Source organism: Eleutherodactylus coqui, chromosome 7 (assembly GCF_035609145.1).
Source record: "Eleutherodactylus coqui strain aEleCoq1 chromosome 7, aEleCoq1.hap1, whole genome shotgun sequence".
In the NCBI taxonomy this organism is placed as follows: Eukaryota; Metazoa; Chordata; class Amphibia; order Anura; family Eleutherodactylidae; genus Eleutherodactylus; species Eleutherodactylus coqui.
The window spans coordinates 49,552,784-49,573,758 of NC_089843.1; the positions used below are offsets into that span (position 1 = coordinate 49,552,784).

The 20,975-nt window shown below is 47.0% G+C and overlaps 15 non-coding genes across 15 annotated transcripts; all 15 read left to right on the plus strand.

Moving 5' to 3' along the window:
- Window positions 1-177: 177 nt before the first annotated feature.
- TRNAL-CAG (transfer RNA leucine (anticodon CAG)) lies at window positions 178-260 on the plus strand. The gene has a single exon. It is a non-coding gene; the product is annotated as a tRNA-Leu (tRNA).
- Window positions 261-1,036: 776 nt separating this feature from the next.
- Window positions 1,037-1,119, plus strand: TRNAL-CAG (transfer RNA leucine (anticodon CAG)). Its single transcript has one exon. It is a non-coding gene; the product is annotated as a tRNA-Leu (tRNA).
- Window positions 1,120-1,895: 776 nt separating this feature from the next.
- TRNAL-CAG (transfer RNA leucine (anticodon CAG)) lies at window positions 1,896-1,978 on the plus strand. Its single transcript has one exon. It is a non-coding gene; the product is annotated as a tRNA-Leu (tRNA).
- Window positions 1,979-2,973: 995 nt separating this feature from the next.
- On the plus strand, window positions 2,974-3,056 carry TRNAL-CAG (transfer RNA leucine (anticodon CAG)). The gene has a single exon. It is a non-coding gene; the product is annotated as a tRNA-Leu (tRNA).
- Window positions 3,057-4,051: 995 nt separating this feature from the next.
- Window positions 4,052-4,134, plus strand: TRNAL-CAG (transfer RNA leucine (anticodon CAG)). The gene has a single exon. It is a non-coding gene; the product is annotated as a tRNA-Leu (tRNA).
- Window positions 4,135-4,910: 776 nt separating this feature from the next.
- On the plus strand, window positions 4,911-4,993 carry TRNAL-CAG (transfer RNA leucine (anticodon CAG)). Its single transcript has one exon. It is a non-coding gene; the product is annotated as a tRNA-Leu (tRNA).
- Window positions 4,994-5,988: 995 nt separating this feature from the next.
- Window positions 5,989-6,071, plus strand: TRNAL-CAG (transfer RNA leucine (anticodon CAG)). Its single transcript has one exon. It is a non-coding gene; the product is annotated as a tRNA-Leu (tRNA).
- A 1,518-nt stretch (window positions 6,072-7,589) lies between these two features.
- On the plus strand, window positions 7,590-7,672 carry TRNAL-CAG (transfer RNA leucine (anticodon CAG)). Its single transcript has one exon. It is a non-coding gene; the product is annotated as a tRNA-Leu (tRNA).
- A 1,517-nt stretch (window positions 7,673-9,189) lies between these two features.
- On the plus strand, window positions 9,190-9,272 carry TRNAL-CAG (transfer RNA leucine (anticodon CAG)). The gene has a single exon. It is a non-coding gene; the product is annotated as a tRNA-Leu (tRNA).
- Window positions 9,273-11,650: 2,378 nt separating this feature from the next.
- On the plus strand, window positions 11,651-11,733 carry TRNAL-CAG (transfer RNA leucine (anticodon CAG)). The gene has a single exon. It is a non-coding gene; the product is annotated as a tRNA-Leu (tRNA).
- Window positions 11,734-13,227: 1,494 nt separating this feature from the next.
- TRNAL-CAG (transfer RNA leucine (anticodon CAG)) lies at window positions 13,228-13,310 on the plus strand. Its single transcript has one exon. It is a non-coding gene; the product is annotated as a tRNA-Leu (tRNA).
- Window positions 13,311-14,302: 992 nt separating this feature from the next.
- On the plus strand, window positions 14,303-14,385 carry TRNAL-CAG (transfer RNA leucine (anticodon CAG)). The gene has a single exon. It is a non-coding gene; the product is annotated as a tRNA-Leu (tRNA).
- Window positions 14,386-16,763: 2,378 nt separating this feature from the next.
- TRNAL-CAG (transfer RNA leucine (anticodon CAG)) lies at window positions 16,764-16,846 on the plus strand. Its single transcript has one exon. It is a non-coding gene; the product is annotated as a tRNA-Leu (tRNA).
- A 1,494-nt stretch (window positions 16,847-18,340) lies between these two features.
- On the plus strand, window positions 18,341-18,423 carry TRNAL-CAG (transfer RNA leucine (anticodon CAG)). The gene has a single exon. It is a non-coding gene; the product is annotated as a tRNA-Leu (tRNA).
- Window positions 18,424-19,413: 990 nt separating this feature from the next.
- Window positions 19,414-19,496, plus strand: TRNAL-CAG (transfer RNA leucine (anticodon CAG)). Its single transcript has one exon. It is a non-coding gene; the product is annotated as a tRNA-Leu (tRNA).
- The last annotated feature ends 1,479 nt before the right edge of the window (window positions 19,497-20,975 follow it).

Here is a 20,975-nt window from a genome sequence, read left to right on the forward strand (position 1 = left end):
GCTCTTACGCATCATGGATTGGGATTCCAGCGGGGGTCTGTTTGAGGAGCGGCAAAGTTGCTCTGTTCTGCGCAAGTGCAGACTTGCAGATGTTGACAAGTGCCTCAATTTTATGCTTAACGCTTACCATGATGTCTAGTATCACCACGAAGCGCCAAAGCATACTGCCACATGAAAGTCAGGATGGCCGAGCGGTCTAAGGCGCTGCGTTCAGGTCGCAGTCTCCTCTGGAGGCGTGGGTTCGAATCCCACTTCTGACAGGCTAGCTTTTCCTTAAATATTAAGCAAGGCCATTTTTCTCAGGGCTCGAAGTCCCCCCGAAGTCAACTTTGAAAGCAGTTTGAGGAACAAGAAACCCTCCATCAGAAAGGAGGCTATCTTTTCCTTAAATATTAAGCAAGGCCATTTTTCTCAGGGCTCCCGAAGTCAACTTTGAAAGCAGTTTGAGGAACAAGAAACGCTCCATCAGAAAGGGGGAAAAAACACCACGCCAATCCCTTTTCTTCCTGCTTCATAGGCCACTGGTCTGGTTAAACCACGGGGTGTGAGTTTCATTCTCACTGGTGCCTAACTTCTAGGCTGATGCTCAAAAGGAACATTGGAACCCCGTTAGCCAGTAGAACATAATATGCTTGTTCTCGGGGAGAGAAGCTAATTAACCTTGCAGATAAGATTCCTTTGAATGGTCAATTGATGTTGCTGCAAGCTTTGGAAACCACTCAGGTTTCTTTTTCAGGGTTCTGATAGGATATATCTGAAGAAACATTTATACACATACTAGGCTGATGTCAAAATCCTGCTTCTAAACCAGCAACTTGAAGAAAGGTAGAAAAAGTCCTTCAAGCTTTCCTCCGTGTTTGCTCTTACGCATCATGGATTGGGATTCCAGCGGGGGTCTGTTTGAGGAGCGGCAAAGTTGCTCTGTTCTGCGCAAGTGCAGACTTGCAGATGTTGACAAGTGCCTCAATTTTATGCTTAACGCTTACCATGATGTCTAGTATCACCACGAAGCGCCAAAGCATTCTGCCACATGCAAGTCAGGATGGCCGAGCGGTCTAAGGCGCTGCGTTCAGGTCGCAGTCTCCTCTGGAGGCGTGGGTTCGAATCCCACTTCTGACAGGCTAGCTTTTCCTTAAATATTAAGCAAGGCCATTTTTCTCAGGGCTCGAAGTCCCCCCGAAGTCAACTTTGAAAGCAGTTTGAGGAACAAGAAACCCTCCATCAGAAAGGAGGCTATCTTTTCCTTAAATATTAAGCAAGGCCATTTTTCTCAGGGCTCCCGAAGTCAACTTTGAAAGCAGTTTGAGGAACAAGAAACGCTCCATCAGAAAGGGGAAAAAAACACCACGCCAATCCCTTTTCTTCCTGCTTCATAGGCCACTGGTCTGGTTAAACCACGGGGTGTGAGTTTCATTCTCACTGGTGCCTAACTTCTAGGCTGATGCTCAAAAGGAACATTGGAACCCCGTTAGCCAGTAGAACATAATATGCTTGTTCTCGGGGAGAGAAGCTAATTAACCTTGCAGATAAGATTCCTTTGAATGGTCAATTGATGTTGCTGCAAGCTTTGGAAACCACTCAGGTTTCTTTTTCAGGGTTCTGATAGGATATATCTGAAGAAACATTTATACACATACTAGGCTGATGTCAAAATCCTGCTTCTAAACCAGCAACTTGAAGAAAGGTAGAAAAAGTCCTTCAAGCTTTCCTCCGTGTTTGCTCTTACGCATCATGGATTGGGATTCCAGCGGGGGTCTGTTTGAGGAGCGGCAAAGTTGCTCTGTTCTGCGCAAGTGCAGACTTGCAGATGTTGACAAGTGCCTCAATTTTATGCTTAACGCTTATCATGATGTCTAGTATCACCACGAAGCGCCAAAGCATACTGCCACATGAAAGTCAGGATGGCCGAGCGGTCTAAGGCGCTGCGTTCAGGTCGCAGTCTCCTCTGGAGGCGTGGGTTCGAATCCCACTTCTGACAGGCTAGCTTTTCCTTAAAAATTAAGCAAGGCCATTTTTCTCAGGGCTCGAAGTCCCCCCGAAGTCAACTTTGAAAGCAGTTTGAGGAACAAGAAACCCTCCATCAGAAAGGAGGCTAGCTTTTCCTTAAATATTAAGCAAGGCCATTTTTCTCAGGGCTCCCGAAGTCAACTTTGAAAGCAGTTTGAGGAACAAGAAACGCTCCATCAGAAAGGGGAAAAAAACACCACGCCAAGCCCTTTTCTTCCTGCTTCATAGGCCACTGGTCTGGTTAAACCACGGGGTGTGAGTTTCATTCTCACTGGTGCCTAACTTCTAGGCTGATGCTCAAAAGGAACATTGGAACCCCGTTAGCCAGTAGAACATAATATGCTTGTTCTCGGGGAGAGAAGCTAATTAACCTTGCAGATAAGATTCCTTTGAATGGTCAATTGATGTTGCTGCAAGCTTTGGAAACCACTCAGGTTTCTTTTTCAGGGTTCTGATAGGATATATCTGAAGAAACATTTATACACATACTAGGCTGATGTCAAAATCCTGCTTCTAAACCAGCAACTTGAAGAAAGGTAGAAAAAGTCCTTCAAGCTTTCCTCCGTTCAACCTTTGAATGCGAAATACTCAATCAGATCGTGGAAGATCACCACCAGTAAGTGACAAACTGATCCAGTCTTTATACTTCATCCCAAGAATTGGACTCTTAATGTCACCATTTTTTCTTTGCGCTTTGCATTTTTTTTTCACACCTGCGTATTTAGGATAGCTGCATGATCTTTCCTGGAGGCGTGGGTTCAAATCCCACCCCATGACAGCCAAGTGTTTGCTCTTACGCGTCACGGATTGGGATTCCAGCGGGGGTCTGTGTGAGGAGCGGCAAAGTTGCTCTGTTCTGCGCAAGTGCAGACTTGCAGATGTTGACAAGTGCCTCAATTTTATGCTTAACGCTTACCATGATGTCTAGTATCACCACGAAGCGCCAAAGCATACTGCCACATGAAAGTCAGGATGGCCGAGCGGTCTAAGGCGCTGCGTTCAGGTCGCAGTCTCCTCTGGAGGCGTGGGTTCAAATCCCACTTCTGACAGGCTAGCTTTTCCTTAAAAATTAAGCAAGGCCATTTTTCTCAGGGCTCGAAGTCCCCCCGAAGTCAACTTTGAAAGCAGTTTGAGGAACAAGAAACCCTCCATCAGAAAGGAGGCTATCTTTTCCTTAAATATTAAGCAAGGCCATTTTTCTCAGGGCTCCCGAAGTCAACTTTGAAAGCAGTTTGAGGAACAAGAAACGCTCCATCAGAAAGGGGAAAAAAACACCACGCCAAGCCCTTTTCTTCCTGCTTCATAGGCCACTGGTCTGGTTAAACCACGGGGTGTGAGTTTCATTCTCACTGGTGCCTAACTTCTAGGCTGATGCTCAAAAGGAACATTGGAACCCCGTTAGCCAGTAGAACATAATATGCTTGTTCTCGGGGAGAGAAGCTAATTAACCTTGCAGATAAGATTCCTTTGAATGGTCAATTGATGTTGCTGCAAGCTTTGGAAACCACTCAGGTTTCTTTTTCAGGGTTCTGATAGGATATATCTGAAGAAACATTTATACACATACTAGGCTGATGTCAAAATCCTGCTTCTAAACCAGCAACTTGAAGAAAGGTAGAAAAAGTCCTTCAAGCTTTCCTCCGTTCAACCTTTGAATGCGAAATACTCAATCAGATCGTGGAAGATCACCACCAGTAAGTGACAAACTGATCCAGTCTTTATACTTCATCCCAAGAATTGGACTCTTAATGTCACCATTTTTTCTTTGCGCTTTGCATTTTTTTTTCACACCTGCGTATTTAGGATAGCTGCATGATCTTTCCTGGAGGCGTGGGTTCAAATCCCACCCCATGACAGCCAAGTGTTTGCTCTTACGCGTCACGGATTGGGATTCCAGCGGGGGTCTGTGTGAGGAGCGGCAAAGTTGCTCTGTTCTGCGCAAGTGCAGACTTGCAGATGTTGACAAGTGCCTCAATTTTATGCTTAACGCTTACCATGATGTCTAGTATCACCACGAAGCGCCAAAGCATTCTGCCACATGCAAGTCAGGATGGCCGAGCGGTCTAAGGCGCTGCGTTCAGGTCGCAGTCTCCTCTGGAGGCGTGGGTTCGAATCCCACTTCTGACAGGCTAGCTTTTCCTTAAATATTAAGCAAGGCCATTTTTCTCAGGGCTCGAAGTCCCCCCGAAGTCAACTTTGAAAGCAGTTTGAGGAACAAGAAACCCTCCATCAGAAAGGAGGCTATCTTTTCCTTAAATATTAAGCAAGGCCATTTTTCTCAGGGCTCCCGAAGTCAACTTTGAAAGCAGTTTGAGGAACAAGAAACGCTCCATCAGAAAGGGGAAAAAAACACCACGCCAATCCCTTTTCTTCCTGCTTCATAGGCCACTGGTCTGGTTAAACCACGGGGTGTGAGTTTCATTCTCACTGGTGCCTAACTTCTAGGCTGATGCTCAAAAGGAACATTGGAACCCCGTTAGCCAGTAGAACATAATATGCTTGTTCTCGGGGAGAGAAGCTAATTAACCTTGCAGATAAGATTCCTTTGAATGGTCAATTGATGTTGCTGCAAGCTTTGGAAACCACTCAGGTTTCTTTTTCAGGGTTCTGATAGGATATATCTGAAGAAACATTTATACACATACTAGGCTGATGTCAAAATCCTGCTTCTAAACCAGCAACTTGAAGAAAGGTAGAAAAAGTCCTTCAAGCTTTCCTCCGTGTTTGCTCTTACGCATCATGGATTGGGATTCCAGCGGGGGTCTGTTTGAGGAGCGGCAAAGTTGCTCTGTTCTGCGCAAGTGCAGACTTGCAGATGTTGACAAGTGCCTCAATTTTATGCTTAACGCTTACCATGATGTCTAGTATCACCACGAAGCGCCAAAGCATACTGCCACATGAAAGTCAGGATGGCCGAGCGGTCTAAGGCGCTGCGTTCAGGTCGCAGTCTCCTCTGGAGGCGTGGGTTCGAATCCCACTTCTGACAGGCTAGCTTTTCCTTAAAAATTAAGCAAGGCCATTTTTCTCAGGGCTCGAAGTCCCCCCGAAGTCAACTTTGAAAGCAGTTTGAGGAACAAGAAACCCTCCATCAGAAAGGAGGCTAGCTTTTCCTTAAATATTAAGCAAGGCCATTTTTCTCAGGGCTCCCGAAGTCAACTTTGAAAGCAGTTTGAGGAACAAGAAACGCTCCATCAGAAAGGGGAAAAAAACACCACGCCAATCCCTTTTCTTCCTGCTTCATAGGCCACTGGTCTGGTTAAACCACGGGGTGTGAGTTTCATTCTCACTGGTGCCTAACTTCTAGGCTGATGCTCAAAAGGAACATTGGAACCCCGTTAGCCAGTAGAACATAATATGCTTGTTCTCGGGGAGAGAAGCTAATTAACCTTGCAGATAAGATTCCTTTGAATGGTCAATTGATGTTGCTGCAAGCTTTGGAAACCACTCAGGTTTCTTTTTCAGGGTTCTGATAGGATATATCTGAAGAAACATTTATACACATACTAGGCTGATGTCAAAATCCTGCTTCTAAACCAGCAACTTGAAGAAAGGTAGAAAAAGTCCTTCAAGCTTTCCTCCGTTCAACCTTTGAATGCGAAATACTCAATCAGATCGTGGAAGATCACCACCAGTAAGTGACAAACTGATCCAGTCTTTATACTTCATCCCAAGAATTGGACTCTTAATGTCACCATTTTTTCTTTGCGCTTTGCATTTTTTTTTCACACCTGCGTATTTAGGATAGCTGCATGATCTTTCCTGGAGGCGTGGGTTCAAATCCCACCCCATGACAGCCAAGTGTTTGCTCTTACGCGTCACGCATTGGGATTCCAGCGGGGGTCTGTGTGAGGAGCGGCAAAGTTGCTCTGTTCTGCGCAAGTGCAGACTTGCAGATGTTGACAAGTGCCTCAATTTTATGCTTAACGCTTACCATGATGTCTAGTATCACCACGAAGCGCCAAAGCATACTGCCACATGAGAGTCAGGATGGCCGAGCGGTCTAAGGCGCTGCGTTCAGGTCGCAGTCTCCTCTGGAGGCGTGGGTTCGAATCCCACTTCTGACAGGCTAGCTTTTCCTTAAATATTAAGCAAGGCCATTTTTCTCAGGGCTCGAAGTCCCCCCGAAGTCAACTTTGAAAGCAGTTTGAGGAACAAGAAACCCTCCATCAGAAAGGAGGCTAGCTTTTCCTTAAATATTAAAGGGGTTGTCCCGAGGCAGCAAGTGGGTCTATACACTTCTGTATGGCCATAATAATGCACTTTGTAATATACATTGTGCATTAATTATGAGCCATACAGAAGTTATAAAAAGTTTTTTACTTACCTGCTCCGTTGCTGGCGTCCTCGTCTCCATGGTGCCGACTAATTTTTGGCCTCCGATGGCCAAATTAGCCGCGCTTGCGCAGTCCGGGTCTTCAGCAGTCTTCTATGGAGCCGCTCGTGCCAGAGAGCGGCTCCGTGTAGCTCCGCCCCGTCACGTGCCGATTCCAGCCAATCAGGAGGCTGGAATCGGCAGTGGACCGCACAGAAGAGCTGCGGTCCACGAAGACAGAGGATCCCGGCGGCCATCTTCAGCAGGTGAGTATGAAGACGCCGGACCGCCGGGATTCAGGTAAGCGCTGTGCGGGTGGTTTTTTTAACCCCTGCATCGGGGTTGTCTCGCGCCGAACGGGGGGGGGTTTAAAAAAAAACAAAAACCCGTTTCGGCGCGGGACATCTCCTTTAAGCAAGGCCATTTTTCTCAGGGCTCCCGAAGTCAACTTTGAAAGCAGTTTGAGGAACAAGAAACGCTCCATCAGAAAGGGGAAAAAAACACCACGCCAATCCCTTTTCTTCCTGCTTCATAGGCCACTGGTCTGGTTAAACCACGGGGTGTGAGTTTCATTCTCGGTGCCTAACTTCTAGGCTGATGCTCAAAAGGAACATTGGAACCCCGTTAGCCAGTAGAACATAATATGCTTGTTCTCGGGGAGAGAAGCTAATTAACCTTGCAGATAAGATTCCTTTGAATGGTCAATTGATGTTGCTGCAAGCTTTGGAAACCACTCAGGTTTCTTTTTCAGGGTTCTGATAGGATATATCTGAAGAAACATTTATACACATACTAGGCTGATGTCAAAATCCTGCTTCTAAACCAGCAACTTGAAGAAAGGTAGAAAAAGTCCTTCAAGCTTTCCTCCGTTCAACCTTTGAATGCGAAATACTCAATCAGATCGTGGAAGATCACCACCAGTAAGTGACAAACTGATCCAGTCTTTATACTTCATCCCAAGAATTGGACTCTTAATGTCACCATTTTTTCTTTGCGCTTTGCATTTTTTTTTCACACCTGCGTATTTAGGATAGCTGCATGATCTTTCCTGGAGGCGTGGGTTCAAATCCCACCCCATGACAGCCAAGTGTTTGCTCTTACGCGTCACGCATTGGGATTCCAGCGGGGGTCTGTGTGAGGAGCGGCAAAGTTGCTCTGTTCTGCGCAAGTGCAGACTTGCAGATGTTGACAAGTGCCTCAATTTTATGCTTAACGCTTACCATGATGTCTAGTATCACCACGAAGCGCCAAAGCATACTGCCACATGAGAGTCAGGATGGCCGAGCGGTCTAAGGCGCTGCGTTCAGGTCGCAGTCTCCTCTGGAGGCGTGGGTTCGAATCCCACTTCTGACAGGCTAGCTTTTCCTTAAATATTAAGCAAGGCCATTTTTCTCAGGGCTCGAAGTCCCCCCGAAGTCAACTTTGAAAGCAGTTTGAGGAACAAGAAACCCTCCATCAGAAAGGAGGCTAGCTTTTCCTTAAATATTAAAGGGGTTGTCCCGAGGCAGCAAGTGGGTCTATACACTTCTGTATGGCCATAATAATGCACTTTGTAATATACATTGTGCATTAATTATGAGCCATACAGAAGTTATAAAAAGTTTTTTACTTACCTGCTCCGTTGCTGGCGTCCTCGTCTCCATGGTGCCGACTAATTTTTGGCCTCCGATGGCCAAATTAGCCGCGCTTGCGCAGTCCGGGTCTTCAGCAGTCTTCTATGGAGCCGCTCGTGCCAGAGAGCGGCTCCGTGTAGCTCCGCCCCGTCACGTGCCGATTCCAGCCAATCAGGAGGCTGGAATCGGCAGTGGACCGCACAGAAGAGCTGCGGTCCACGAAGACAGAGGATCCCGGCGGCCATCTTCAGCAGGTGAGTATGAAGACGCCGGACCGCCGGGATTCAGGTAAGCGCTGTGCGGGTGGTTTTTTTAACCCCTGCATCGGGGTTGTCTCGCGCCGAACGGGGGGGGGGGTTTAAAAAAAAAAAAACCGTTTCGGCGCGGGACATCTCCTTTAAGCAAGGCCATTTTTCTCAGGGCTCCCGAAGTCAACTTTGAAAGCAGTTTGAGGAACAAGAAACGCTCCATCAGAAAGGGGAAAAAAACACCACGCCAATCCCTTTTCTTCCTGCTTCATAGGCCACTGGTCTGGTTAAACCACGGGGTGTGAGTTTCATTCTCGGTGCCTAACTTCTAGGCTGATGCTCAAAAGGAACATTGGAACCCCGTTAGCCAGTAGAACATAATATGCTTGTTCTCGGGGAGAGAAGCTAATTAACCTTGCAGATAAGATTCCTTTGAATGGTCAATTGATGTTGCTGCAAGCTTTGGAAACCACTCAGGTTTCTTTTTCAGGGTTCTGATAGGATATATCTGAAGAAACATTTATACACATACTAGGCTGATGTCAAAATCCTGCTTCTAAACCAGCAACTTGAAGAAAGGTAGAAAAAGTCCTTCAAGCTTTCCTCCGTTCAACCTTTGAATGCGAAATACTCAATCAGATCGTGGAAGATCACCACCAGTAAGTGACAAACTGATCCAGTCTTTATACTTCATCCCAAGAATTGGACTCTTAATGTCACCATTTTTTCTTTGCGCTTTGCATTTTTTTTTCACACCTGCGTATTTAGGATAGCTGCATGATCTTTCCTGGAGGCGTGGGTTCAAATCCCACCCCATGACAGCCAAGTGTTTGCTCTTACGCGTCACGCATTGGGATTCCAGCGGGGGTCTGTGTGAGGAGCGGCAAAGTTGCTCTGTTCTGCGCAAGTGCAGACTTGCAGATGTTGACAAGTGCCTCAATTTTATGCTTAACGCTTACCATGATGTCTAGTATCACCACGAAGCGCCAAAGCATACTGCCACATGAGAGTCAGGATGGCCGAGCGGTCTAAGGCGCTGCGTTCAGGTCGCAGTCTCCTCTGGAGGCGTGGGTTCGAATCCCACTTCTGACAGGCTAGCTTTTCCTTAAATATTAAGCAAGGCCATTTTTCTCAGGGCTCGAAGTCCCCCCGAAGTCAACTTTGAAAGCAGTTTGAGGAACAAGAAACCCTCCATCAGAAAGGAGGCTAGCTTTTCCTTAAATATTAAAGGGGTTGTCCCGAGGCAGCAAGTGGGTCTATACACTTCTGTATGGCCATAATAATGCACTTTGTAATATACATTGTGCATTAATTATGAGCCATACAGAAGTTATAAAAAGTTTTTTACTTACCTGCTCCGTTGCTGGCGTCCTCGTCTCCATGGTGCCGACTAATTTTTGGCCTCCGATGGCCAAATTAGCCGCGCTTGCGCAGTCCGGGTCTTCAGCAGTCTTCTATGGAGCCGCTCGTGCCAGAGAGCGGCTCCGTGTAGCTCCGCCCCGTCACGTGCCGATTCCAGCCAATCAGGAGGCTGGAATCGGCAGTGGACCGCACAGAAGAGCTGCGGTCCACGAAGACAGAGGATCCCGGCGGCCATCTTCAGCAGGTGAGTATGAAGACGCCGGACCGCCGGGATTCAGGTAAGCGCTGTGCGGGTGGTTTTTTTAACCCCTGCATCGGGGTTGTCTCGCGCCGAACGGGGGGGGGGGTTTAAAAAAAAAAAAAACCGTTTCGGCGCGGGACATCTCCTTTAAGCAAGGCCATTTTTCTCAGGGCTCCCGAAGTCAACTTTGAAAGCAGTTTGAGGAACAAGAAACGCTCCATCAGAAAGGGGAAAAAAACACCACGCCAATCCCTTTTCTTCCTGCTTCATAGGCCACTGGTCTGGTTAAACCACGGGGTGTGAGTTTCATTCTCGGTGCCTAACTTCTAGGCTGATGCTCAAAAGGAACATTGGAACCCCGTTAGCCAGTAGAACATAATATGCTTTGTTCTCGGGGAGAGAAGCTAATTAACCTTGCAGATAAGATTCCTTTGAATGGTCAATTGATGTTGCTGCAAGCTTTGGAAACCACTCAGGTTTCTTTTTCAGGGTTCTGATAGGATATATCTGAAGAAACATTTATACACATACTAGGCTGATGTCAAAATCCTGCTTCTAAACCAGCAACTTGAAGAAAGGTAGAAAAAGTCCTTCAAGCTTTCCTCCGTTCAACCTTTGAATGCGAAATACTCAATCAGATCGTGGAAGATCACCACCAGTAAGTGACAAACTGATCCAGTCTTTATACTTCATCCCAAGAATTGGACTCTTAATGTCACCATTTTTTCTTTGCGCTTTGCATTTTTTTTTCACACCTGCGTATTTAGGATAGCTGCATGATCTTTCCTGGAGGCGTGGGTTCAAATCCCACCCCATGACAGCCAAGTGTTTGCTCTTACGCGTCACGCATTGGGATTCCAGCGGGGGTCTGTGTGAGGAGCGGCAAAGTTGCTCTGTTCTGCGCAAGTGCAGACTTGCAGATGTTGACAAGTGCCTCAATTTTATGCTTAACGCTTACCATGATGTCTAGTATCACCACGAAGCGCCAAAGCATACTGCCACATGAGAGTCAGGATGGCCGAGCGATCTAAGGGGCTGCGTTCAGGTCGCAGTCTCCTCTGGAGGCGTGGGTTCGAATCCCACTTCTGACAGGCTAGCTTTTCCTTAAATATTAAGCAAGGCCATTTTTCTCAGGGCTCGAAGTCCCCCCGAAGTCAACTTTGAAAGCAGTTTGAGGAACAAGAAACCCTCCATCAGAAAGGAGGCTAGCTTTTCCTTAAATATTAAGCAAGGCCATTTTTCTCAGGGCTCCCGAAGTCAACTTTGAAAGCAGTTTGAGGAACAAGAAACGCTCCATCAGAAAGGGGAAAAAAACACCACGCCAATCCCTTTTCTTCCTGCTTCATAGGCCACTGGTCTGGTTAAACCACGGGGTGTGAGTTTCATTCTCACTGGTGCCTAACTTCTAGGCTGATGCTCAAAAGGAACATTGGAACCCCGTTAGCCAGTAGAACATAATATGCTTGTTCTCGGGGAGAGAAGCTAATTAACCTTGCAGATAAGATTCCTTTGAATGGTCAATTGATGTTGCTGCAAGCTTTGGAAACCACTCAGGTTTCTTTTTCAGGGTTCTGATAGGATATATCTGAAGAAACATTTATACACATACTAGGCTGATGTCAAAATCCTGCTTCTAAACCAGCAACTTGAAGAAAGGTAGAAAAAGTCCTTCAAGCTTTCCTCCGTGTTTGCTCTTACGCATCATGGATTGGGATTCCAGCGGGGGTCTGTTTGAGGAGCGGCAAAGTTGCTCTGTTCTGCGCAAGTGCAGACTTGCAGATGTTGACAAGTGCCTCAATTTTATGCTTAACGCTTACCATGATGTCTAGTATCACCACGAAGCGCCAAAGCATACTGCCACATGAGAGTCAGGATGGCCGAGCGGTCTAAGGCGCTGCGTTCAGGTCGCAGTCTCCTCTGGAGGCGTGGGTTCGAATCCCACTTCTGACAGGCTAGCTTTTCCTTAAATATTAAGCAAGGCCATTTTTCTCAGGGCTCGAAGTCCCCCCGAAGTCAACTTTGAAAGCAGTTTGAGGAACAAGAAACCCTCCATCAGAAAGGAGGCTAGCTTTTCCTTAAATATTAAAGGGGTTGTCCCGAGGCAGCAAGTGGGTCTATACACTTTGTAATATACATTGTGCATTAATTATGAGCCATACAGAAGTTATAAAAAGTTTTTTACTTACCTGCTCCGTTGCTGGCGTCCTCGTCTCCATGGTGCCGACTAATTTTTGGCCTCCGATGGCCAAATTAGCCGCGCTTGCGCAGTCCGGGTCTTCAGCAGTCTTCTATGGAGCCGCTCGTGCCAGAGAGCGGCTCCGTGTAGCTCCGCCCCGTCACGTGCCGATTCCAGCCAATCAGGAGGCTGGAATCGGCAGTGGACCGCACAGAAGAGCTGCGGTCCACGAAGACAGAGGATCCCGGCGGCCATCTTCAGCAGGTGAGTATGAAGACGCCGGACCGCCGGGATTCAGGTAAGCGCTGTGCGGGTGGTTTTTTTAACCCCTGCATCGGGGTTGTCTCGCGCCGAACGGGGGGGGGGGTTTAAAAAAAAAAAAACCCGTTTCGGCGCGGGACATCTCCTTTAAGCAAGGCCATTTTTCTCAGGGCTCCCGAAGTCAACTTTGAAAGCAGTTTGAGGAACAAGAAACGCTCCATCAGAAAGGGGAAAAAAACACCACGCCAATCCCTTTTCTTCCTGCTTCATAGGCCACTGGTCTGGTTAAACCACGGGGTGTGAGTTTCATTCTCGGTGCCTAACTTCTAGGCTGATGCTCAAAAGGAACATTGGAACCCCGTTAGCCAGTAGAACATAATATGCTTGTTCTCGGGGAGAGAAGCTAATTAACCTTGCAGATAAGATTCCTTTGAATGGTCAATTGATGTTGCTGCAAGCTTTGGAAACCACTCAGGTTTCTTTTTCAGGGTTCTGATAGGATATATCTGAAGAAACATTTATACACATACTAGGCTGATGTCAAAATCCTGCTTCTAAACCAGCAACTTGAAGAAAGGTAGAAAAAGTCCTTCAAGCTTTCCTCCGTTCAACCTTTGAATGCGAAATACTCAATCAGATCGTGGAAGATCACCACCAGTAAGTGACAAACTGATCCAGTCTTTATACTTCATCCCAAGAATTGGACTCTTAATGTCACCATTTTTTCTTTGCGCTTTGCATTTTTTTTTCACACCTGCGTATTTAGGATAGCTGCATGATCTTTCCTGGAGGCGTGGGTTCAAATCCCACCCCATGACAGCCAAGTGTTTGCTCTTACGCGTCACGCATTGGGATTCCAGCGGGGGTCTGTGTGAGGAGCGGCAAAGTTGCTCTGTTCTGCGCAAGTGCAGACTTGCAGATGTTGACAAGTGCCTCAATTTTATGCTTAACGCTTACCATGATGTCTAGTATCACCACGAAGCGCCAAAGCATACTGCCACATGAGAGTCAGGATGGCCGAGCGGTCTAAGGCGCTGCGTTCAGGTCGCAGTCTCCTCTGGAGGCGTGGGTTCGAATCCCACTTCTGACAGGCTAGCTTTTCCTTAAATATTAAGCAAGGCCATTTTTCTCAGGGCTCGAAGTCCCCCCGAAGTCAACATTGAAAGCAGTTTGAGGAACAAGAAACCCTCCATCAGAAAGGAGGCTAGCTTTTCCTTAAATATTAAGCAAGGCCATTTTTCTCAGGGCTCCCGAAGTCAACTTTGAAAGCAGTTTGAGGAACAAGAAACGCTCCATCAGAAAGGGGAAAAAAACACCACGCCAATCCCTTTTCTTCCTGCTTCATAGGCCACTGGTCTGGTTAAACCACGGGGTGTGAGTTTCATTCTCGGTGCCTAACTTCTAGGCTGATGCTCAAAAGGAACATTGGAACCCCGTTAGCCAGTAGAACATAATATGCTTGTTCTCGGGGAGAGAAGCTAATTAACCTTGCAGATAAGATTCCTTTGAATGGTCAATTGATGTTGCTGCAAGCTTTGGAAACCACTCAGGTTTCTTTTTCAGGGTTCTGATAGGATATATCTGAAGAAACATTTATACACATACTAGGCTGATGTCAAAATCCTGCTTCTAAACCAGCAACTTGAAGAAAGGTAGAAAAAGTCCTTCAAGCTTTCCTCCGTTCAACCTTTGAATGCGAAATACTCAATCAGATCGTGGAAGATCACCACCAGTAAGTGACAAACTGATCCAGTCTTTATACTTCATCCCAAGAATTGGACTCTTAATGTCACCATTTTTTCTTTGCGCTTTGCATTTTTTTTTCACACCTGCGTATTTAGGATAGCTGCATGATCTTTCCTGGAGGCGTGGGTTCAAATCCCACCCCATGACAGCCAAGTGTTTGCTCTTACGCGTCACGCATTGGGATTCCAGCGGGGGTCTGTGTGAGGAGCGGCAAAGTTGCTCTGTTCTGCGCAAGTGCAGACTTGCAGATGTTGACAAGTGCCTCAATTTTATGCTTAACGCTTACCATGATGTCTAGTATCACCACGAAGCGCCAAAGCATACTGCCACATGAGAGTCAGGATGGCCGAGCGGTCTAAGGCGCTGCGTTCAGGTCGCAGTCTCCTCTGGAGGCGTGGGTTCGAATCCCACTTCTGACAGGCTAGCTTTTCCTTAAATATTAAGCAAGGCCATTTTTCTCAGGGCTCGAAGTCCCCCCGAAGTCAACTTTGAAAGCAGTTTGAGGAACAAGAAACCCTCCATCAGAAAGGAGGCTAGCTTTTCCTTAAATATTAAAGGGGTTGTCCCGAGGCAGCAAGTGGGTCTATACACTTCTGTATGGCCATAATAATGCACTTTGTAATATACATTGTGCATTAATTATGAGCCATACAGAAGTTATAAAAAGTTTTTTACTTACCTGCTCCGTTGCTGGCGTCCTCGTCTCCATGGTGCCGACTAATTTTTGGCCTCCGATGGCCAAATTAGCCGCGCTTGCGCAGTCCGGGTCTTCAGCAGTCTTCTATGGAGCCGCTCGTGCCAGAGAGCGGCTCCGTGTAGCTCCGCCCCGTCACGTGCCGATTCCAGCCAATCAGGAGGCTGGAATCGGCAGTGGACCGCACAGAAGAGCTGCGGTCCACGAAGACAGAGGATCCCGGCGGCCATCTTCAGCAGGTGAGTATGAAGACGCCGGACCGCCGGGATTCAGGTAAGCGCTGTGCGGGTGGTTTTTTTAACCCCTGCATCGGGGTTGTCTCGCGCCGAACGGGGGGGGGGGGTTTAAAAAAAAAAAAAACCGTTTCGGCGCGGGACATCTCCTTTAAGCAAGGCCATTTTTCTCAGGGCTCCCGAAGTCAACTTTGAAAGCAGTTTGAGGAACAAGAAACGCTCCATCAGAAAGGGGAAAAAAACACCACGCCAATCCCTTTTCTTCCTGCTTCATAGGCCACTGGTCTGGTTAAACCACGGGGTGTGAGTTTCATTCTCGGTGCCTAACTTCTAGGCTGATGCTCAAAAGGAACATTGGAACCCCGTTAGCCAGTAGAACATAATATGCTTGTTCTCGGGGAGAGAAGCTAATTAACCTTGCAGATAAGATTCCTTTGAATGGTCAATTGATGTTGCTGCAAGCTTTGGAAACCACTCAGGTTTCTTTTTCAGGGTTCTGATAGGATATATCTGAAGAAACATTTATACACATACTAGGCTGATGTCAAAATCCTGCTTCTAAACCAGCAACTTGAAGAAAGGTAGAAAAAGTCCTTCAAGCTTTCCTCCGTTCAACCTTTGAATGCGAAATACTCAATCAGATCGTGGAAGATCACCACCAGTAAGTGACAAACTGATCCAGTCTTTATACTTCATCCCAAGAATTGGACTCTTAATGTCACCATTTTTTCTTTGCGCTTTGCATTTTTTTTTCACACCTGCGTATTTAGGATAGCTGCATGATCTTTCCTGGAGGCGTGGGTTCAAATCCCACCCCATGACAGCCAAGTGTTTGCTCTTACGCGTCACGCATTGGGATTCCAGCGGGGGTCTGTGTGAGGAGCGGCAAAGTTGCTCTGTTCTGCGCAAGTGCAGACTTGCAGATGTTGACAAGTGCCTCAATTTTATGCTTAACGCTTACCATGATGTCTAGTATCACCACGAAGCGCCAAAGCATACTGCCACATGAGAGTCAGGATGGCCGAGCGATCTAAGGGGCTGCGTTCAGGTCGCAGTCTCCTCTGGAGGCGTGGGTTCGAATCCCACTTCTGACAGGCTAGCTTTTCCTTAAATATTAAGCAAGGCCATTTTTCTCAGGGCTCGAAGTCCCCCCGAAGTCAACTTTGAAAGCAGTTTGAGGAACAAGAAACCCTCCATCAGAAAGGAGGCTAGCTTTTCCTTAAATATTAAGCAAGGCCATTTTTCTCAGGGCTCCCGAAGTCAACTTTGAAAGCAGTTTGAGGAACAAGAAACGCTCCATCAGAAAGGGGAAAAAAACACCACGCCAATCCCTTTTCTTCCTGCTTCATAGGCCACTGGTCTGGTTAAACCACGGGGTGTGAGTTTCATTCTCACTGGTGCCTAACTTCTAGGCTGATGCTCAAAAGGAACATTGGAACCCCGTTAGCCAGTAGAACATAATATGCTTGTTCTCGGGGAGAGAAGCTAATTAACCTTGCAGATAAGATTCCTTTGAATGGTCAATTGATGTTGCTGCAAGCTTTGGAAACCACTCAGGTTTCTTTTTCAGGGTTCTGATAGGATATATCTGAAGAAACATTTATACACATACTAGGCTGATGTCAAAATCCTGCTTCTAAACCAGCAACTTGAAGAAAGGTAGAAAAAGTCCTTCAAGCTTTCCTCCGTGTTTGCTCTTACGCATCATGGATTGGGATTCCAGCGGGGGTCTGTTTGAGGAGCGGCAAAGTTGCTCTGTTCTGCGCAAGTGCAGACTTGCAGATGTTGACAAGTGCCTCAATTTTATGCTTAACGCTTACCATGATGTCTAGTATCACCACGAAGCGCCAAAGCATACTGCCACATGAGAGTCAGGATGGCCGAGCGGTCTAAGGCGCTGCGTTCAGGTCGCAGTCTCCTCTGGAGGCGTGGGTTCGAATCCCACTTCTGACAGGCTAGCTTTTCCTTAAATATTAAGCAAGGCCATTTTTCTCAGGGCTCGAAGTCCCCCCGAAGTCAACTTTGAAAGCAGTTTGAGGAACAAGAAACCCTCCATCAGAAAGGAGGCTAGCTTTTCCTTAAATATTAAAGGGGTTGTCCCGAGGCAGCAAGTGGGTCTATACACTTTGTAATATACATTGTGCATTAATTATGAGCCATACAGAAGTTATAAAAAGTTTTTTACTTACCTGCTCCGTTGCTGGCGTCCTCGTCTCCATGGTGCCGACTAATTTTTGGCCTCCGATGGCCAAATTAGCCGCGCTTGCGCAGTCCGGGTCTTCAGCAGTCTTCTATGGAGCCGCTCGTGCCAGAGAGCGGCTCCGTGTAGCTCCGCCCCGTCACGTGCCGATTCCAGCCAATCAGGAGGCTGGAATCGGCAGTGGACCGCACAGAAGAGCTGCGGTCCACGAAGACAGAGGATCCCGGCGGCCATCTTCAGCAGGTGAGTATGAAGACGCCGGACCGCCGGGATTCAGGTAAGCGCTGTGCGGGTGGTTTTTTTAACCCCTGCATCGGGGTTGTCTCGCGCCGAACGGGGGGGGGGGTTTAAAAAAAAAAAAACCCGTTTCGGCGCGGGACATCTCCTTTAAGCAAGGCCATTTTTCTCAGGGCTCCCGAAGTCAACTTTGAAAGCAGTTTGAGGAACAAGAAACGCTCCATCAGAAAGGGGAAAAAAACACCACGCCAATCCCTTTTCTTCCTGCTTCATAGGCCACTGGTCTGGTTAAACCACGGGGTGTGAGTTTCATTCTCGGTGCCTAACTTCTAGGCTGATGCTCAAAAGGAACATTGGAACCCCGTTAGCCAGTAGAACATAATATGCTTGTTCTCGGGGAGAGAAGCTAATTAACCTTGCAGATAAGATTCCTTTGAATGGTCAATTGATGTTGCTGCAAGCTTTGGAAACCACTCAGGTTTCTTTTTCAGGGTTCTGATAGGATATATCTGAAGAAACATTTATACACATACTAGGCTGATGTCAAAATCCTGCTTCTAAACCAGCAACTTGAAGAAAGGTAGAAAAAGTCCTTCAAGCTTTCCTCCGTTCAACCTTTGAATGCGAAATACTCAATCAGATCGTGGAAGATCACCACCAGTAAGTGACAAACTGATCCAGTCTTTATACTTCATCCCAAGAATTGGACTCTTAATGTCACCATTTTTTCTTTGCGCTTTGCATTTTTTTTTCACACCTGCGTATTTAGGATAGCTGCATGATCTTTCCTGGAGGCGTGGGTTCAAATCCCACCCCATGACAGCCAAGTGTTTGCTCTTACGCGTCACGCATTGGGATTCCAGCGGGGGTCTGTGTGAGGAGCGGCAAAGTTGCTCTGTTCTGCGCAAGTGCAGACTTGCAGATGTTGACAAGTGCCTCAATTTTATGCTTAACGCTTACCATGATGTCTAGTATCACCACGAAGCGCCAAAGCATACTGCCACATGAGAGTCAGGATGGCCGAGCGGTCTAAGGCGCTGCGTTCAGGTCGCAGTCTCCTCTGGAGGCGTGGGTTCGAATCCCACTTCTGACAGGCTAGCTTTTCCTTAAATATTAAGCAAGGCCATTTTTCTCAGGGCTCGAAGTCCCCCCGAAGTCAACATTGAAAGCAGTTTGAGGAACAAGAAACCCTCCATCAGAAAGGAGGCTAGCTTTTCCTTAAATATTAAGCAAGGCCATTTTTCTCAGGGCTCCCGAAGTCAACTTTGAAAGCAGTTTGAGGAACAAGAAACGCTCCATCAGAAAGGGGAAAAAAACACCACGCCAATCCCTTTTCTTCCTGCTTCATAGGCCACTGGTCTGGTTAAACCACGGGGTGTGAGTTTCATTCTCGGTGCCTAACTTCTAGGCTGATGCTCAAAAGGAACATTGGAACCCCGTTAGCCAGTAGAACATAATATGCTTGTTCTCGGGGAGAGAAGCTAATTAACCTTGCAGATAAGATTCCTTTGAATGGTCAATTGATGTTGCTGCAAGCTTTGGAAACCACTCAGGTTTTTTTCAGGGTTCTGATAGGATATATCTGAAGAAACATTTATACACATACTAGGCTGATGTCAAAATCCTGCTTCTAAACCAGCAACTTGAAGAAAGGTAGAAAAAGTCCTTCAAGCTTTCCTCCGTTCAACCTTTGAATGCGAAATACTCAATCAGATCGTGGAAGATCACCACCAGTAAGTGACAAACTGATCCAGTCTTTATACTTCATCCCAAGAATTGGACTCTTAATGTCACCATTTTTTCTTTGCGCTTTGCATTTTTTTTTCACACCTGCGTATTTAGGATAGCTGCATGATCTTTCCTGGAGGCGTGGGTTCAAATCCCACCCCATGACAGCCAAGTGTTTGCTCTTACGCGTCACGCATTGGGATTCCAGCGGGGGTCTGTGTGAGGAGCGGCAAAGTTGCTCTGTTCTGCGCAAGTGCAGACTTGCAGATGTTGACAAGTGCCTCAATTTTATGCTTAACGCTTACCATGATGTCTAGTATCACCACGAAGCGCCAAAGCATACTGCCACATGAGAGTCAGGATGGCCGAGCGGTCTAAGGCGCTGCGTTCAGGTCGCAGTCTCCTCTGGAGGCGTGGGTTCGAATCCCACTTCTGACAGGCTAGCTTTTCCTTAAATATTAAGCAAGGCCATTTTTCTCAGGGCTCGAAGTCCCCCCGAAGTCAACTTTGAAAGCAGTTTGAGGAACAAGAAACCCTCCATCAGAAAGGAGGCTAGCTTTTCCTTAAATATTAAAGGGGTTGTCCCGAGGCAGCAAGTGGGTCTATACACTTCTGTATGGCCATAATAATGCACTTTGTAATATACATTGTGCATTAATTATGAGCCATACAGAAGTTATAAAAAGTTTTTTACTTACCTGCTCCGTTGCTGGCGTCCTCGTCTCCATGGTGCCGACTAATTTTTGGCCTCCGATGGCCAAATTAGCCGCGCTTGCGCAGTCCGGGTCTTCAGCAGTCTTCTATGGAGCCGCTCGTGCCAGAGAGCGGCTCCGTGTAGCTCCGCCCCGTCACGTGCCGATTCCAGCCAATCAGGAGGCTGGAATCGGCAGTGGACCGCACAGAAGAGCTGCGGTCCACGAAGACAGAGGATCCCGGCGGCCATCTTCAGCAGGTGAGTATGAAGACGCCGGACCGCCGGGATTCAGGTAAGCGCTGTGCGGGTGGTTTTTTTAACCCCTGCATCGGGGTTGTCTCGCGCCGAACGGGGGGGGTTTAAAAAAAAAAAAACCCGTTTCGGCGCGGGACATCTCCTTTAAGCAAGGCCATTTTTCTCAGGGCTCCCGAAGTCAACTTTGAAAGCAGTTTGAGGAACAAGAAACGCTCCATCAGAAAGGGGAAAAAAACACCACGCCAATCCCTTTTCTTCCTGCTTCATAGGCCACTGGTCTGGTTAAACCACGGGGTGTGAGTTTCATTCTCGGTGCCTAACTTCTAGGCTGATGCTCAAAAGGAACATTGGAACCCTGTTAGCCAGTAGAACATAATATGCTTGTTCTCGGGGAGAGAAGCTAATTAACCTTGCAGATAAGATTCCTTTGAATGGTCAATTGATGTTGCTGCAAGCTTTGGAAACCACTCAGGTTTCTTTTTCAGGGTTCTGATAGGATATATCTGAAGAAACATTTATACACATACTAGGCTGATGTCAAAATCCTGCTTCTAAACCAGCAACTTGAAGAAAGGTAGAAAAAGTCCTTCAAGCTTTCCTCCGTTCAACCTTTGAATGCGAAATACTCAATCAGATCGTGGAAGATCACCACCAGTAAGTGACAAACTGATCCAGTCTTTATACTTCATCCCAAGAATTGGACTCTTAATGTCACCATTTTTTCTTTGCGCTTTGCATTTTTTTTTCACACCTGCGTATTTAGGATAGCTGCATGATCTTTCCTGGAGGCGTGGGTTCAAATCCCACCCCATGACAGCCAAGTGTTTGCTCTTACGCGTCACGCATTGGGATTCCAGCGGGGGTCTGTGTGAGGAGCGGCAAAGTTGCTCTGTTCTGCGCAAGTGCAGACTTGCAGATGTTGACAAGTGCCTCAATTTTATGCTTAACGCTTACCATGATGTCTAGTA